Below are 20,101 nucleotides of genomic sequence, written 5' to 3' on the forward strand. Positions count from 1 at the left end.
TTTTGGTCGCCAACTCAATTCTTTTTGTTTTTCAAAATAGAAATAGAATATAAAAACAATTCCTTTTGACCTGTATAATATATGATAATCCATCCAAATCATTTAATATAACCTATAATTTGCAAGAATCATTCAAACCAACAAAATTAATTGAATCATGAACATCCAACAAAATACATAAATCAGCCAACATTAACCTGTTTAATTAAAGTCATCAACTATTATAAGTTTTCATCCACAAGTAATTTCAAACTACATAATCGTCCAATTAAAAAGGTCATGAAATCTATATAATCATCCAATTCACATCCATCTAGTATAAAAATTTATAACATAACAATTAGGTATTATGTTTTAAATTTTTGTCCATATGCATTTAAAAAATGTAACTAGTACTACCCAAATATTTTCTATACACATCTATCCATAAATATATAATCCTTTAAAAAATGTAACCAGTGCCAACTAGTCCTGTACAATTTAGCTTTTAAATTTTTATCCATATGCATTTAAAAAATATAACTAGTACTATCCAAATATTTTCTATACACATCTACCCAAAAATATATAATCCTTTAAAAAATGTAACCAGTGCCAACTAATTCTGTACAATTTAGCTTCGTGCACAAGTTTATCCATCTATATAGATTCAGATCATTGATATGGAAGAAGACTTCCATTGAGAAACCCATCAAGGAAATCAGATAGTGAAGAATAGCTGAAAACTGTCTCTTCAGGTATTCAACAAGCACAAACAGAACAAAAGGATACCCCAAAATCCTTTCAGAGACCTTGCCACAAACACCTCCACTACATAACTGGCAACTTGTAGCCTCAAGGGCCAAAACTGTAGCAAAACAAAAACCATGATTCCTATGAATCAAACAGATGGAGATAGGGTTATATTCGAAGACGAAGATTCCATTGAAATGAATGGAAGTTATTGCTGAAAACAAAACAAGAGAATTGAAAACGAAGTTGAAAGAAATCTAAATCTAATTCGAAATTAGCTACTTAGAAATTGAAAACAAAGAGAAAAGGAACAATATCAACAAATAGAAAACAACATCAAAATCAAAACAAAATCAGGATCGAAAATGAACGGACATGTATAGAATAAAATCAACTGAAAAACTGACCTTGCTCTTCATCTCGATTATTAGGGAATTTGTGGTACCAACGATCCACAATGCCTTACCAGTGTACCCGATCCGAGACTGCAACACCATGCTCGAAACCCTAGATAGAATGCTATGTTACCATTTCAACTCGAACCGAGAGAGAACCATTTCAATCATTGGTAATGAAATTTCAGGCTTTCACAACCCAAAAAAAGAAAAACAAGAAATTACAGCCTTGTTTGGTTTGTTTTTCAGAAAAATTTTTGGGAAAAATTCTCTACAAACAAATTTGCAAGAGTAATCAAACCAAACAAATTTTCTAAAAAACATCTCAAAATTTTGTTTGGTTACCTACTTTCCAAAATCACTCTCTCTCTCTCATACATATCAAATCAATCACTTTTTTTAGAACTCTCTCCCCAAAACAATTTTTCAAAACCATTTCTGAAAAAAGGCAAACCAAATAAGTTTTTGTACTTTTTATCTCAAAAACTACTCTACAAACACAAACCAAACACACCCTACATGTTTCTTCAATCATTTTATAGAAACCCATTTCAATCATAAAAAACTTTTATGAAAAAGTCATAACATAAACCGCATCATCATTGACAAAATCATTTTTCTTTCTCTTCTGTGGATGCATAGATTCTGTTAGCTCCACTTTGAATATAAGCAATGTGTAGGTTTCAAGTAGATTCCAGCCTAGTGCAATAAACATTTCGCACGCTTTGCTTAGAAAGAGTAAGTTGTCATACCTTCCCATTTGGTGAAACAAGCTGTTGCAGAGCCCAATTCTTTCGCTACGCTTCTCTTTCCTCTCCTATCATCCAAAAGAACATTTTAAAGATGGAAAAGCAAGCATCATATGATAAAAGAATGGATGTGCCAATCAAATGGGTAGACCTCCCAAATTACCCGGCTTCCACAACTTAGTAGAATCCGGCAGAATATAAGGCAGTATTTAAATTTTTTTTGTTTTGTCCTCAGTGAGTTTATTTTTAGTTTGAAATGTACTATTAGAAACCATTCTCCTTCCAAAATGTAATTTTGGTATTCAATTACATAAAAGAAAACAAGAACAATACAGCTAAAAGGAAAACAATAATGCAAGGAGAAAATTGCACAAATGTAGAATATGATAGGAAACCTTGGAGGAGATGGACAAATCAGCCTTGTGTCGTTTTGGTGAAAAAGTAGTGAGACCGCTTTGATCATAGAAAGGGGCCTCCTTTTGTGTTCCATCATCGTTCTCTCCTCTATTGTCGTTTCTCGCTTACAGAAAAACCAGAAAAGAAATCAATATGCACATCAACAATGGAGCAGAATAGCATGCAACCAAACACAATCAATGCATAAGTTCATTTTAAAAATCCCACAGAAAGAACTCCAAAGGAACTAATGATACAATTGGCTGATCATTCATCCAGTTCCTGTAGATGATAGAAATGGAGCAGAATCCTGAACAGCAAGTTTCTTAGATTTTCTGGACATAATCATTTACAAATTCCACCATTATGTTTCTATTACAGCAGATAACTTACAGCATGGCTGTTCGAATCTTACAATTCACATCGATTCGATACGAGTTTCAACCAAAACAATTTGATTTGTATTGTTGAATCTTAAGTTGAGTGAATCTTATGATTCAATTGCGATTCACTACGAATCTACGATTCAGTGCGATTATTTAAATACATGTGTATTTTTATATGTATATCCCTATATAAAATTATATATTATGATAAATAAAGTGAATATTGCTATTCATGATTCAATTCTTGTTCTAACAACCAATATTTCAATAAATTTGATGAGAATGTTCAAATAAACAAGGACAAATTGATTTAAGTAAAAGAAATAATATACATTAAATTTTAAGGATTACATTTCATAGTCAAATATTACCAAAGAGATGATCCTCCAAGCTACCCAGCTGGATGGCCTGTTTTGAGCTTGAATTTGGGATTTATGTCTAGAAATCAAACACTAGAAGTTTCGAAATCAAGCTACAACAACCAAACCAATTTCATAAATCAACACGAAATTAAATTGAATCAAGCATATAAAACCCTAAAGCAACAATTAGAAAGGGGGAAATAGAGGAAGGGAGAGAGAGAGAGAGACTCAGAGAGAGAGAGCGCGAGAGAGACAGATAGACAGAGAGTGAGAGAGAGAGAGAGAGAGAGAGAGAGAACCTGTGATCTGAGGCTGTGGCGGTGGTGATTTGCGACAGTGGCCGTGGCGATGTGCTCCGTACGGTGGGCTGTGGATAGGTGCTTTTCTGTGAGGTTTGGTGGTGAAGGACAATATCTGTGAGAGTTTTGAACTTCCTTGTTGTCTAATAGAGAAAGGGACGGGAGCCAATAAATGAATTCCCACTTCTTCTTCTTTTTTGTTTACCTTTAGTGACTAAATTTTTTGTCGGAAAATGTATATCCATGACGACTATTAAGTTTTGTAGCCAAATCTAAATCAACGGCGACTAAAATATTTGTCGCCAAAAGTTTTAATTTGATGACTAATAAATATTTTGGTCAGAAAAAGTAATATAAGCACGACTGATTTTATTTTGTCACCAAAACTTAATATTTGCCGACTAATTTGTTTGGTCACCAAAGAGAAATCATAATAATATGCTTGTTTTTGGTGACTAAATTTTTTTTGTCGGCAAAAAATATTATAGATGACAAAAAACAGATTCAGTAGCCTAAAGTGTACACTAACGGCGACTAATAAACTTTTTAGTCGCCAATAAGTAATATATATCGACTAAAAAGTTTTAGTAGCTATACCCCAAAACAACGCCAACTAAAAAAATTTTTAGTCGCAAAAGGTGACATTTTTGGCGACTAAATTTTTTTTAGTCGCCAAATTTGGTCACCAAAATTTTTTTGTTATCACTTTGGATTCACCGTTTCGGAAAGAAAATATACCATGTTTCAGAACACCCATTCCAAAACCTAAATCTCTAAGGTATTAGCATTTTTTGGTGACACTGTCAGAAATATTTCAATGAAATTTGGCTCCTAACAAAGTTAGCTAGACTCATGCAATGAAATATGTTAGCATTTTCACTTCCATCATCTAATCTAACCTACATCCAGATACATCTCTAACATAATCCTTGTGGCAGATCAAAAGAAATGTAGTGAACTTCCATACTTGACAGCAACAGAAAATTAAGTACATAAATGTGGAAAATAAAACCAAACCTTGTTCACAAGGGCAGCTAGCTGGATCCTCCCCAAAATACTGAGACAATGAATCTGCACTTCTTCCCAGCAAGATAAATGTGTCAGGAAAACTTAACTAAGCAAGAACCTGCAGATTTTAACAAAAGAAAAAAAGAAGGCTCACCACTTCAGAGCACAAGGAGATAAGTGACCTTCAGCTTCAGCAGTATCAAGGAAATTCTTCAAGGCCTGAAAGGTCGAGTACTGATTCTTAGCTTTGCATTAAAAACAAACAATTTTTTTTTCTTTTGTGTAATTCGACTTCTATGAAATTTAAAGACTCGACATTCAAAATCAAGGAGAAGCGATAACAGAGACCATAATGGTTTCAAGGTAAAAACAACTAAATTCCATAACTAGAAAACACAAGCTTACATGACATGAATCTAAAACATAAGAACAAACGATGCTGTTAAGATTCTTGTGCAAGCCATACGGATATGATTTCATTTTCAATAATTGTTTAAAAGTGATTTTGACTTTGATAACTGTGACCGAGCCTCTATACCACAAAGATGATGATAGAATTTACATTGCTTACAACACTCTCCCAACCTCAACTAAGACTTCCACTAGAAAATTTCTGCCAAGTCCACTTTTCATTTATTCTAACTGATTACCGCACCATCATCAACTTAATGTCAGCATGGCTAATATTCCTCAGCAAAATCAAACCAAATTTACTGCTGAATTTTCCACTAAGATTAAAATTTCAGTATTGGCAAATCCCCTTTATTTTATATCTCAGCATCACCGTCAACAAACATACACCAGTTTTGTCATCAAACTAGAATTATGTACATCTATGAAGATCCAACATAAATCTGGAATAAAAAAAAATGAAAAAAAAGAGTAACCTAGTGTCCCAAGTATGTCCCCTACCTTTTGGAAGCCTGCAGAGATGGCACCATCATTTTCTGAAGCAGTGTGTTCCTGCTCAACCTTTTCAAGACCTTTACTCACAGCTTGCATTTCTTCAGCTAAAGACTTCAATAGGATCTAACCATTTGATATGCAGATGGAACAAGCAATAAATTGTACAACTCAACTAGAGACACCCCATTCACATTGTACATTAAGAAAAATGCAAACCTTAGAGGTTGCTTCCAAATGAACAAAATCCTTATCAAAATACAGCAACTCTGGCATCTTCTCGGCAATGAGCTAACGAAAACAGCAAAGCAATTGACATAGCATCACACAAGAATTCAAAGAAACATTGGAAGAATAAAATACAAAAAAGATGTTGAACATGCACAACAAAATGGAAGCTGTTAAACACATATGGTGAACTATTCAAGAAGAGAAAACAGTTAATACATGCAAAGCAATTTAAAGAACCATTATAAATTTGTACATACAAAATTACTCTCTAAAAACTCAAGAATGTCAGATAAACAAATTTTGTTTCATAAAGAAAACTTCAGTGTTACGTGTTATCAGACAAATATCTAGCAAGTAGTAACCAAAAATTCCTTTACAAAAAGAAGAGTGAGCATTTTTCCTTTCAAGCATATTTCTAAATTGTTCTCTTTTACTGAAAACATTGTATGCTGACTCCTGGGCATAAATCAAGTTCCTGAGGTCGCTATGATTGAGTGATTATTGACTTAAATGGTGGTGAGCTCGGCAAGATAAGTCATCATTAACTATAAAATAATTCATACATATGCAAATAAAAATTCAATGACGCATTTTTAAGTGAGAATTTTGACATTCCGACCTTGCACAACTAATGCATCAATGTCATTTTATTGTTCCTTGCATGAGTATCAGATAGCTTAAGTAGGCTGTCCAATTTGAATCCTATCGCAGATCCTGAAATACAAAGGAGGACATAAATGCCAAAAGCTTTCCACTAAACAAAATATCTCATACAGATCATAACAAACTTCAATCTCATAGAATAATACCTCGAGCAGTGCCTTGGTTCAATGCATTTCCTAAAGTGAGAATCGTCTGCATTACTTGACGCAATTTTGTAGATTCTTTTACCTACAATAACGCGTATGATATTAAGGTACTGAAAATGATTTCTCGCTAGTACTAACTTCACAAACCCTAAATAAAAGGAAGTACCTCTCTAGCAGCAGCATTAATTGTGTTCAGGTTACATCTTAAGTCACTCACCTGAACAAGTTTGAAGCTATAAGCACAAACAACTAGAAATAATAATAGCATTTGTTCTCAGATAATACCAACAAAAAAAAAAGTCCCAGATCAATATACCTGACTGGAAAAAGTAATTCTGAACGCAAATACTCGCAATTTGGACTCCACTCGTGGGACATTCATTAACTCCAGGAAAAACTAAAATGTTCATCAAGCACAAAATTTGTTAGCAATACATATACAAGATTTTTGCACTTCCCTTCCCTCCATCATCAAGACAAAACAAAAACCTGTTCACACTTTCCAAGCATATTGTTGGTCCCATTGTAGTTCTGAAAGAAAGAAAAATCAGTAAGAAACCAATAAAATAGTTAGAAATAATTTTGAAATCATCTTAAGAGAGAAGAAGAAAGGAGTACACCAGATAAAAATGTACCACAGCTCAAGAAACCAACAACAAATGAGTAATTTTGAAGTTAATACAAAACCTTTTCATTTTTCATGATATGCCTAAGATAAATACTATGACATCAAAATATCACATAATTACAACTCAAAACCAACAAATTGAGAGAGAGAGAGAGAGAGAGAGAGAGAGAGAGAGGAGGGGGGTGTACCTTAAGCATTGTCATTTCTTCTTTTGTATGACAAAATTTAATGAGATTTTCTACTTGATCAATTTCTAGGGCTGAAGAATCCAAAGCCAGAACATCATTCTGGAAATAAAGCAATAGACCCCCCTCCAAAAAAAAAAAAAAATCTAATAGGAATTTGATGCAGATGAAACTACCGTGCTTTCCACACACACAACCACAAAACACTTCCTGAATGTTTCATGTTCCAACCAAGTGTATAGATTTCAATGAAACTCAAGGCCTTTACTTTGCAGCATGGAAGTCCACAATGGAAGGATCTTGAAAAATCAAACTCAATCAACATGGTGACTGACAGGCAGCTCAAATTAAAGAGAGAACAGGACCAGCTTGTTGGCAGTCCACTTTTATGGCTAGGATATAGACAGACATTACAAGCTTATAAAAGTTGACATTAAATGCCCTTAAATCAGACAGTGCAAAAGACATCGACTCTGCCGCACTAGCAATTTTAGCTACATTCTCAGACATGATCAAATCAAGTGAACTTCATGATAAAAATAAAATGATAATAAAGAGCACTCCAAGTGCACAACTATATATTATGGTATGAAATGTTAGCATTAGCAAGTCATTCATCAAATTCAAACAATATTGCTTCTGGTAAATATTCATTTTCCTTTTAGGTTTTGCAAGTGAGTGATTCATTTTCCTTGGTTTAAAGGTTTAAATAAGTTAAATGGCGAAATTGCCACGGAACTGTCACCTCAGCCCTCTTCAAATCTTAGACATTGTAGAGAACAAATTGTTTGGAACATTACCAAGGTGTTTTAACAATTTCTCGGCCATGGCCATGATGCAAAACTCGAAAAGTTGGATTTTTCAAGAAAATCCCCACACCACACCCTCTTCAAACCCCACAAATTGAACAATACAAGTTACATAAACTCCAAGACTCCAAATAAAACCAAAATCTCACACGCACTTGGAGAAAATTGACTGTTGACATCCTAATGAAATGGTCGACAGGTTAACCCCAATGATTATGGCACTACCCTTTTTATTAACCATAGTCATAAGACAAAGTGACCAAAAAATATTCAGCTCCATTCCCCCTGAATTTGAAAAAATTAAAATTATGACATGTCTAAAATCACTTGATCCTACTCAGTTGCCATAACTACTTTTACAAATTCATAACCATCAATTTTCTTGCTCCTGTTAGTTTCAGGACTCACTCTTACTGTCTCTGTTTGTGTCTCTTTCTCTCCTCTACTTCTAGTCTTTCTTTCTTTATAGATATCTTCTTGCAACCAAGTGAACTTCAATAGAATTGCTGCACTTGATGGCAACTTCTGTTTTTCATAGTTCAGCAACTCATTTGTTTTTTATTATTTCACCCATTTCTCAGCAACCAAGCGAAGGGTTTTAGCAAATTAACTGCAATCACCCCAAAAAAAAAAAAAAAAACTACAAATTTACTCATAAATTGATTGGTACCCGAAAAAATGTAAGTCCTAAAATTTGGGAAAACAATTTGTATTTGAAAGCATTGACTTCTCAATTGTATTCTTTCTATTATCTACATAGCATTCATTCAAAATTAAGCTTCCTTAAGTTTTCCCTGTTTTCTCAGCAGCCCAACAAGGGACGCATTTACAGATTTTTCAGTTCCAAAATCAGCTAAGTACTTAAGTTTGATAGAACAGTTCCACTTATAATCAAGTTTGTGTTTTCATATTTCGGCCCATTTTCTCATAACCCAAACAAAGGTATATATATCTATTACTACTATAATAAGCATAATTCAAAAGAATTTGGCCAATTTTCTGAGCAACCAAACATGGGTAAACCCTTATCATATACTATGATATGTTTTTTATTTTCTTTTTTGAATTTCAACACCAAATGTAGCTTACTGAGATATTATGGCTCTGTTTGGTTATGAATTCAAAATGTAATTCCACAGGTGTATTTCAGTATGATATTTGGTTGTGTGTTTGGAATCAACTTTCCAAACTTCTGCACAGAGCTCTGTATTACAGCAACATTTTTTGTGAAAATTTTGGCCAGGGGAGGACCACCCGGACGTCCTTAGGGACTACCGCCCGGACGTCCTTGGGGACATCCACCCGGATGTCCTCTGCTGTACAGGAATTTTTTTTTTTTTTTTTGCAATTGATTTATATAATTGGAAAAAAAAAATTCTGAAATTTTTTTAATTTTTAATGTGTTTTAAAATAATTTTGAGTTGTATATTTAGTTATGAGTTGTAAATTTTTGTATCACATATCAAATATCACATCAACAATTCCCCACTCAAATCAAACCTCTTTTCCAAAACTATTTTTAAAACTCTTTACCAAACAAATTTTCTACACTCAAATCATAATTCTACAACACACAAATTCAAAATACAATTCATACTCTCAAATCACATTTACAAAACACAACCAAACGCAACCTATGATTTTGATTTACATCACTGACACACAATTCAGCACTTGCCTCTTAATATAAATTTAAAAAAAAAAAAAAAAAAACAAAAAATAGAATAACATTAACAAATTAGTTGACTTAGCTAGGTGCCGCTGTGATGGTGAATCAAGAAAACTTTGGTTCCATCAACAGCAAAATAGAAGTTTTCTAGGAAGAGAATAAAATCATATCAACTAGAAGAGTTGAGAGACAGCTTCCAACAACACCTCAAGAGGATAATCTAGAAAAACAAATGGCAATGATATTGTTTTTCTACTAAAATTCAACACCCACTCTAAGATAATATAGAGAAATAAAAGTATGTTGTCTCCTCAAAAGAGTAGTATCACAGATTCAGAGCAAATATAAATTTACATGTTAGTTCGATTATCTATACAAGAACAAAACATGTGTGCAAGAGCATAACCCTCCCTTATGAAATTCATTCAGTTCCCAGTATATGCTTGGCAATGGAAATTAAATTACATTACTAGCATTTTTTCGTTTACTTGTCCAAAAAAAAAAACACAAAAGAAAGAAAGAGAAAAGAAACGATTACTAGTCTTACACGAAATTCCGGAAGATAGCATATTGATAAAACAAATTATTTTTAAAAAAAGCCAAATAAATCTCGCAGTACATAAAACAAGAAGTATGAAATGGGAGTCATTGATGAAGGGAATAGAAGAAGAGCAACAGATGAAATGCTGGTGTGTTGACCCCATATCCAATCAACAACATCACAACACAAAAGTATTTTTAAATAATGAGCTTGAGCTCCCCACGTTCCTCTCAATGGTACATTCAAGAAAGCAGATTTTGTGGCCCAATATTATTTGCCGACTCCCAAGGAAGGTCAGCAAGTGGGCCGAGCAGAAAAAACATTTAGGCAACATGCAATCAAGACCCTACTACCAAACTAAATATTCAAAGCACTCAAGGCCATCACCTTGCATTGTTCATTCATGGCCAAGAGCTGGGCCTCTTTTTTGTCAAGTAGAGCGGTCAACCTCACATTTAGGAGCCAATTCCTGATCTCTGGTACAACTACCAAGAGACATTGCCAGCATTCATTGTGTGTGCTAAGAGTCGAGTACTCCTCTAAGTTAAAGTTCACTAAAACCTTAAAGAGTAATTGCAAGTTTACAATTGATGTAGAATGAGTGAGGTACACTGGCTGAATTTGATTGGCTTTTGTGGCTGAGAACACAAGGTTGTAGTGGCTGTTTGAGGGTCGTTATGGGCAATGTGATCAGTTCCCATGAACAGTGACCTTGTGCCCATTTGTGCTACATGCACAGAACAGAATTTTTGCACAGAACAGAAGAGAGACAAAATTGATGTAGAATGAGTGAGGTACACTGGCTGAATTTGATTGGCTTTTGTGGCTGAGAACACAAGGTTGTAGTGGCTGTTTGAGGGTTGTTATGGGCAATGTGATCAGTACCCATGAACAGTGACCTTGTGCCCATTTGTGCTACATGCACAGAACAGAATTTTTGCACAGAACAGAAGAGAGACAAAGTGTAGGATCCACATGTGGGCCCACTCTTCGTGTCTCTTCTATGAAAAATTTTGTGCATTTATCCTTTTTCCCTTGTGCCTTTGTGATCTTTTGTAACCTAGGGTACTAAGGTTGAGAAACTATGATGCTTAAAAGTTGAATCAAGGACAAAAAAAATATGGTTTTGGAGATGTATTGAACAACCATTGAGCAGTGATCAGCTTTTGTATTAATAGGTAGCCAGATTCTTGTGTCTAAGAAATTAAGAGTGATGCTGTTAACATTTCACATTTAGCCTCTCACACTCCCCTTGTGAAAGGCTAAAAGACAAAAATTGGAGTGTGAGAAGTTTAAAGTACAGTGAATATCAATTCTCAAAAATTATCCTCAAGCCCTATGGACAAATCTACATTCTCTCAAGCAATCCTAGACACGTTGCACGTATCCTATAAAGAATGAACTTACTACATCTAGTTGCTCTAGATTACGTGCCACATAGCTAAGTATGTGATGATGTCCAAAAAAATGTCTACAGACTTGACAGACAGCATGACAGACAGCCAAAAGCAAAAGGGGACATAACAGACTTTTTTTTTCATTGTGAAGCCTGCAGGAAGAGGCAGATCAAATTAATTGTTACTGATCATAAGAAAAAGATCAAATTAAACACAACCCAAAAAAGCACTTCTCAACTATTTAGGATTTTCTATGGATAGTGAACTAAATAGAAAAATAGTTCTTAGCAAGAACATCCAGTGTTGTGAATGACCCATAAGTTTCTCCATAATCTACACCACAAAATTTCACAATGAGATGAAAAAAAAAAAAAAAAAGAGCAGGAATTTGGAGGTCATAGGTACCTACCTCAGAAGGAAACTTCTTTAAACACGGAAACAAATTCTTTCATAGGACGAGTGCTCATCCAACTACACAAGAAAAATTAAATAACACTAGATTGGTAAAAGACCGGCGCATTCCTCCAACATGTGAATAACAGCAGACTGTGTGATGATGATATCAATCTTCCTTTCTCCTAGATCGACCACAGGAACACTCTTCATTCTATACTAAGTAGCAAAAGCATGGTCAAAAGGGAGTTAGATTTCAAACGCCATTAATTTAAAAAGATTGTTATTCGTAATATATGAAACTAAACATAGACAGAAGCATCTTCCCTATTACACCCATGTCCATCATTTAAAAGAAGCAATTCATTTATTTATAGTGTATCTTTAATATCTATATGTTTAGATATATTTTTATGTATCAAAAATTAAAACAGAATCTTTACGGTTTGCAACCCAAATCGATTCACAATTCAACAAAAGGGAAATTTCAATTCATAATTTGACAACTATGATTCAAATCACTTTGTAACTCGGATGAAAAAATAAATTAATTAAAAAAAAGAAGGAACTAACATAAAGAACAGAGAGTACCTGATCACAAACTATTACTGTGTGTGGACCAAATCCAGATTTTCTAAACTGATAACCTCTGCATAAAGCAGATTGAAAAACATCAACCTCTAGATAAACCAACAAATGAAGAACATTAAAAAAAAGAAAAGAAAAAAGGATGATATTAGCTAAAGGTAAAGTTTAATATAAGCACAATGTCAGACTCAGAATGAACAGCAATAAAAATCATGAAGAAAATCTAAGGATTGATAATTAATCTTGCATAGCGTAACCAGTACCTGCACAAAACACATGCAATGACCTCAGCATATTCTGGATTTTTAACAATTCGAATGCAGCGCTTGGTTATCTGTTCAATAAGATCAACTCCTAAAACTCTTCCAGCTGCTACAACATTAGCATTATGCTCCACAAACTTCTCCCTTTGGAACATGTTCTGGCAATATTTACAATACCATTTACCACGAGGAATGCTCGACGATGATGCACATTCTGCATAGGTCAGTAAGAATGTACATCAAAATCACTCACGTTGACCACCACCATGGAACCAATTCAGAAAGGCAACTAGTACAGCACAGGAAAGCAGTCTAAAAATCAAGTAAAAGAAGCAAACAGGAATGGCATTTTATTGCACAATTCTTAAATTCAGGTACAAAATATCAGAAGTCTGGCATTTTCTACAGAGTACCTTCAGAGTGTTACTGTTTACATGAATCCCACTACTCTGATTTGTGATTTTAGAAGATAGTTTATTTGCTCCTCTTAATTCTAACTATAGGCTTCACAGATATCAATTAATGAACATTTAAATTTAATAATTTAAAAAAAGGCTCAGTTTACTCCACTAGTTATGTACTTCAGAAAACTCACATCATTCATTTCAACAAAGAATCCCAAAAATGATAACATCAAAACATTAAGCAGAGAGTGCACCTTCACTTCACAAAAACAACAAAACATCTAATTAATCAAAGTCGGAATACAAACCTTCGAATGCAAAGAAAACATTGGGTAGAGAATGCAATATCGAGAGAGATTGAAACCCTTCTCCTGAGGTTTTGCTCATTCGAATCCTCTCTCTTCTCTGTCTCTTCTCGGTTTCGCTCCCTTCATCTCTTCAGTCAAGAAATTTATTGGAGATTGAATCTTTGAGATCCATAAAGGAAAAAGGAAAAAAAAGGAATGTAAGCAAAGCAAAGGTTTGATGATGAAGAAGAACAAGAAGAAGATGAAGAATTAGGGATGTATAGGAATCAAAAAATTGGAGATTAATTGAAAGGAATGATAAAGAATGAAGACGAGAAGGCTAGTAATGAAGCGGCTGAGATTCGAAGAGCAATGCAGCTTGTCAAACTAGCTCATAATAAGAGAGTCGATTCGATTTCGATCTTATGCCGAATCGGTGGTGTGCGATCTTCAACAATAATAATCGATCTACTCCGGAGAACAATCAATGACATTCGCGTCGATTGCATAGATAGATCGAACCCCTCCCCTTTATACTCTCCCCTCTTTCTTTCTCCTTTGTTATGTTTCGCCCTTTTTCTCTCTAAAGAAAGCTGAGAACCGAAGATCATTGTATAATTTTATTTTATTTTTTTAATATTTTGGTGTTGGCGCTCAAAATTTTTATTTTGGCCCTATATATATATTTTTTTTAAAGGTACTTTTCATGACAGCATTGCGTGCCGCAGAAAGTATGGGTCGTGAAAAGTATAATTTTTAATAGTTGATTTTTTATGCATTATGAAATGTTTAGTATTTTTAATAGTTGGTGGCCGCTTGTTGTGTATAATTGATGTACTAACAGCATGCCATATATACGTTGCAGAAAGTTTTATTATTTACGGCTAACATTGCAAGTCGTAAAAAAATCTTCGTAATTAGCATTCACAGTCTATACAATAGACACGTCGTGGTTAGAAAATTATTTACGACAGATAAAAAAAATAAGTCGTAAAAGTTAGAAACCATGGCTTGTATTTACTGTATTTCGTTAATGTGGAGCTGTAAAAACTCAATTTTGTTGCACTGTTAAAGAAAAAACTAGCACTATTTATTAATACTCAAACATTGTTGGACTAGCATGATCAAACCTTTGATGTCACAATAATGCAAGAGTGGTGCTATTGAGTTGGGTTAAGTGATATTGTGCATGATTAGAAAAAAATAAAGAAAAGGCAAAGGCTTTGTTTGTAGGAACCTCTATGAATAATTTGATTGATAAACTTTTCTTGAACTACAAAGCTAGTGGAATCAAATATAAGCCTATAATATTATCTAGTAAATTGTTGAACAACTTATAAATTATAAGAGATAAAGGTTTATTGGATCAAGAAAAGGTTAGGAGGGCTTACGTATATGTCCTACTAAGTGGACTTATTGTCTAATAGATCCTATGATAATTAATGACATTTTTTATCATACAATATTAAAAAACGTCACTAATTTTTAATTTTTAGCGACAGTTTGAAAATTTTGTCACAAAAAAATATCACTAATTATAAGTTTTAGCGACAGTTTAAAAAATGGTCAAAAAAAAGTCACTAATTTTCAACTTTTAGCGACAGTTTAAAAAATTCGTCACAGAAAAACATCACTAATTGTAAGTTTTAGTGACAATTTATAAAATTCGTGATTAAAAAAAGTCACTAATTGTTAATTTTTAGCGACGTGTAAAAAATCATCATAAAAAATTATTTTTAGCGACGATTATATTAGAATTTATTTTCAATAGGACTTAATGGGAATTAAGTCTAACTATTAGGACCTATTGGTAGTTTACCCAGAGGGGGGTTATGCTAGAAATCTGTTAAATACCTTTACCAAAGTGAGAAATGAGAAGAGAGTTCATGTTACCAACCTAAACAGAATCTAAGCCATTGTATGGAAATATGATCCACACCATTTGTAAAATGGAAAACAGCCCTAGAATCAAATAACCAAGGTACAAGATCAGTTGGCACATGAGAAGAGTTGGGAGGATTAGAAACAATGTAAGAAGATGAAGAGAAAACACTAGACACGAGTTATGCTACATGTACTTAAAGTTATAATAGAGGACTCGGTAAATTAGAACCACCTCTAAATAATGAAAATGACTGAAGTACATGAGGTTGATAATTCAAAATGAGACTATGACAACAATTGATGACTAAAATTATATATATATATATATATATAAAGGTCATGTGATGACAAACCTAAGGGCTATCAATAAAAGCATTAAATTCTAAAATATTTAAAATCTTGATACACTCTTCACATATTTCAAAATATTTTTATACATTTCAATATTCTTTTTGCACAATTTTTTCAACAATAACAACGGCCCTAAGGGCTACTTTTAGCATTTTCCTATATATAAATACCAAAAATCTTAGCCTACATCATCTTTACAAAATCCATTGGATGAAATAAGCCTGCTGCGATCATTACTGTAATGCTACTAAATCTCATATAAGTAGCAAGCATTGAAACGAAGTACCCACCAGAGGAGGCCCCCAAAGCCACAAGTAGGAGTTTTTCAAGCTTGTATTTCTCAACCCACCACTCGATAATTCCTTTTACAATCATTCTTTCCCCCTCAACTAACCAGCATGTGTCCCACACTCGAAATGGTAAGGACTGCAAACTTGCGAGCAAGAGCGTGAAGGACAATTAGCCTTTCTTCAGGCAAACCAATACAGTTTGGGCAGTCAGAAGATTTGTCCCAAAAATCATTAGCTCGACCACTACATCCATGAGCTAAAAATAGAACTGCCTTCGGTGAATCGGGTATTCTCCATATAACATCTGTTCCATTCCTGAACTCCACATTCGGGTTGAATTGAACCAATGATTCAAAACTATTCCACTTTTGCTTTACTAGCCCAATTGAAGAATTGGGTTTCTCTCCACCATTTCGAAACAAAAGTATCAAAGCCACGAGAAATAGAATCAGAACTGTAAACAATACAGGCACCCGAAAACCCCCAGTACAGTTCATTGACCTTGATAATTTGTTTCGACGCCTAAACATTGTTGAAATTTTGTAAAAAAAAAATATATATATTATATTTCTTCCCAAATCCCTTGTCCATGAAGCTGATAAAAGTTACAAATTCCATCAAGAAAACCATGAACACAAAAGCATTTGATTAGAGTTGAATTTATCCACCATTTGATTACTCAATCCAGTTATGTGATCAAAGAAAATCATCCCATTATCATCATCGTCTACACAAGGAAAAAAACGTACATATGATAAGCTTCCAGCAATTAATCTCAAAATTAGAAAGGAAACTCAGCTTCTGTTATTCAATTCTCATCAAACGAAAGGAAGAACTCTTCCATGGAGTTTTACAATAAGAGAGAAAAAGAAAAAGAAGAAGAACAAAAGAAGATACAACCTCCCCTATATGTAACTCCCTTCTCCCTTATAATCCCTTTCCCGTAACAGATCCTGTAACAAAATAACTACCCCACACTCACAACTGCCTAACAGAGCAACTACCCACAACTGTCTAACAGAACAGTTCCTATCATTCTCCACCCCCTTAAAGGAAGCTTGACCTCAAGGCTGGAAATGAGGAAAACGCTGCTTCAAGGAGTAACAAGTCTCCCAGGTGGCATCCTCAGGAATAGAATTAGACCAGTGGACCAAAACCATGGTAAGAGGCCGACCATGTTTCTTGATCAGTTTTCTATCCAAAATCACAGTGGGTTCCAATTGTAGCTGGCCATCAAGACTGGTAGATGGAAGGGAAGGTTGCACAACAATACCTTGACCCAGTTTAGGCTTCAATAAGGAGACATGGAAAACTGGATGCAGCTTGGAGGAAGATGGCAAATCGAGTTTGTAGGCAACAGGTCCCAGCTTCTGCAGGATTTGGAAACGACCAAAATACTTGGGAGCTAGTTTAGCATTCCTTCGTAATGCCAGAGAAACTTGCTTGAAAGGCTGAAGTTCAAGGAAAACCCAATCGCCAACTGAAAAAACTCGCTCAGACATGTGCTTATCTGCTTGTTGTTTCATTCGATACTGGGACTGAACCAGATGCTCTTTCAACAACTTCAAAATAGTAGCTCTATCCTGCAACAAAGTATCAGCAGCTGCCACAGCAGTATTCCCGGGAATACAATGGTTCAAGCTGGGAGGGGTTTGACCATATAAGGCCTCATATGGTGTGACTCCCGTAGTGACATGGTAGGTAGTGTTATACCACTATTCAGCGAGAGATAGCCATTTGGTCCATACAGTAGGTCTGTCTCGTACTAAGCACCGCAAGTACCCCTCAAGGCATCTATTAACTACTTCAGTTTGGTCATCCGTTTAGGGGTGATAAGAAAAACCCATACACAAACTAGTACCCTGCAATCGAAATAATTCCTTCCAGAATTTACTAGTAAACACCGGGTCCCGGTCTGAAACAATAGAAAGAGGCATCCCATGAAGTTTAAACACATTATCTAAGAATGCTTGAGCTACTGCAGTAGCAGTGTATGGATGGGTTAAGGAAATGAAATGAGCATATTTACTAAGCCTATCCACAACCACATAGATCACAGTTTTATGTGAAGAGCTGGGTAACCCTTCAATAAAATCCATCGAAATATCACTCCAAAGCTTAGTAGGAATGGGAAGGGGCTGTAACAACCCAGGTGCTGCCACTGTTTCATACTTATTCCGCTGACATACATCACATTCAGCCACAAACTAAAGTACATCAGATTTTAGGCCTTTCCAATAAAAACCTTGTTTGATTCTTCTATAAGTTCTCTCTCATCCTAAATGTCCACCGGTGGGAGTAGCATGATGTTCCTTGATGAGTGTGGTCTTTAGTTAAGGTGAATTACCCACTACCAATCTGGTTTTGTAATAGAGCATTTCATGCTGCCAAAGAAAATGAGGATGACTGGTTGGATTCTGAGTCAAATTTGCGATAAGTTGTTGGATAGAAGGGTCTTGTTCCCAACTAGTTTGAAGATCCTTAACCCAATGGCAGAGGACAACAGAGAGAGCGGACATACTGCTCATATCTTCCTCTCTTTTCTGGACAAGGCATCTGCAGCGTAGTTAGATTTACCACTCTAGTATACAATTTCGTAATCAAAACCCATGAGTTTGGGATGCCATTTTTGTTGCACGATAGTGATAATTCTCTACTCCAGCAAGAATTTGAGGCTTTGGTGATCTGTCCTAATGTGGAAATGTCTACCCAAGAGATAATGCCTCCATTTGGTAACAGCTAGAACTATAGCCAAGAATTCCTTCTCATATGTAGATAACCCAATGCGGCCAGACAATGACTTACTAAAATAGGCTATGGGCTATCCTTCTTGCATCAATACAGCTCCCAACCCCTAAGAAGCATCACATTCCAACACAGAGGTTTTATCATAATTGGGTAAAGCCAATACAAGAGCAATAGTCATAGTTCTTTTCAATAGAACAAAAGCTTGTTCAGCATCCTCTGACCATTTAAAGGCATCCTTTTTAAGCAATATAGTAAGGGGTTGGCTGATCTGGCCATAGTCGTTTATGAACCTTCGGTAATAGCCAGTCAAACCCAAAAATCCTCGAAGAGCTTTCAAAGATTGAGGTCTAGGCCAAGTAGACATAGCGTCTATTTTAACGGGGTCTACAGCCACACCAGAACTAGAAATAATATGCCCCAAATACTCCACTTGATGCTTCCCAAAAGCACACTTGGACATCTTAGCATATAGTTGATGAACTCTCAATTTTTCCAAGGTCAAAGTCATATGAAACATATGTTCAGCCCAGCTCTTACTGTATACGAGGATATCATCAAAAAATACTAACACAAACCTCCTCAAAAATGGCCTAAACACATCATTCATCAGGCTTTGAAAGGTGGATGAAGCATTGGTCAAGCCAAATGGCATGACCAAAAATTCATAGTGGCCTTCATGCGTTCGAAAAGTTATTTTTTCAATGTTAGAAGCATGCATCCGGATTTGATGGTACTTAGATCCTAAATCCAACTTAGAGTAGAATTGAGCTCCGTGCAACTCATCAAGTAATTCATCAATCATGGGAATAGGGTATTTGTCCTTAATAGTGTCAAAATTTAAAGCTCTGTAGTCAATACACATTCGCCAGGTATTGTCCATCTTTTTGACCAAAAAGACGGGTAAAGAAAAATGAGGCACACTCTGCCTTATAACCCCTGAGTTCAACATCTCTTTTACTATTTTCTCAATCTTATTATTCTGAATATAAAGATATCGATAAGGCCTGATATTTGGGGGATGACTACCATCCTTGAGAGATATTTTGTGATCATGTGATCTACTTGGAGGTAAGTCACTGGGTTCCTGAAACATATCAGTATAATCATGTAAGATTCTATCAAGATCCGAATGAACCTCATGGTCAACTTCCACAGAATTGGAATGTAGGCAGCAAAGATGAGCTATGAGTCCTTGTGGATTTTTCTGCATCAACTTCTCCATTGCCTTAACTTCAATTTGTTGTATCTCCACTGTTGCACCACCTCACAGCACATGTTTTTTGCCAAATGCAGTGAATTCCATCTTCAAATTCTGAAAATCCCATAACACCGGTCCCAAAGTAGATAACCACTGGACTCTCAATACCATGTCACAACCCTCCAAAGGTAATAAT

At 35.0% G+C, this 20,101-nt stretch overlaps 1 non-coding gene and 1 pseudogene across 1 annotated transcript; both read right to left on the reverse strand.

Moving 5' to 3' along the window:
* Positions 1-418: 418 nt before the first annotated feature.
* LOC114291988 (uncharacterized) lies at positions 419-15,322 on the reverse strand. Its single transcript, XR_014347928.1, has 20 exons — positions 15,289-15,322; positions 12,744-12,957; positions 12,484-12,541; positions 8,230-8,417; positions 7,444-7,609; positions 7,087-7,302; positions 6,760-6,801; positions 6,587-6,667; positions 6,437-6,487; positions 6,271-6,352; positions 6,081-6,175; positions 5,450-5,521; positions 5,240-5,356; positions 4,482-4,546; positions 4,337-4,395; positions 3,320-3,462; positions 2,272-2,396; positions 1,880-1,944; positions 1,140-1,239; positions 419-847 (listed from the first exon to the last, which is right to left on the reverse strand). It is a non-coding gene; the product is annotated as an uncharacterized LOC114291988 (transcript).
* Positions 15,323-15,852: 530 nt separating this feature from the next.
* LOC114292012 (uncharacterized) lies at positions 15,853-16,489 on the reverse strand (annotated as a pseudogene).
* Between the last annotated feature and the right edge of the window lie 3,612 nt (positions 16,490-20,101).

This window comes from Camellia sinensis, chromosome 13 (assembly GCF_055761805.1).
Source record: "Camellia sinensis isolate YWXY chromosome 13, ASM5576180v1, whole genome shotgun sequence".
Lineage (NCBI taxonomy): Eukaryota > Viridiplantae > Streptophyta > Magnoliopsida > Ericales > Theaceae > Camellia > Camellia sinensis.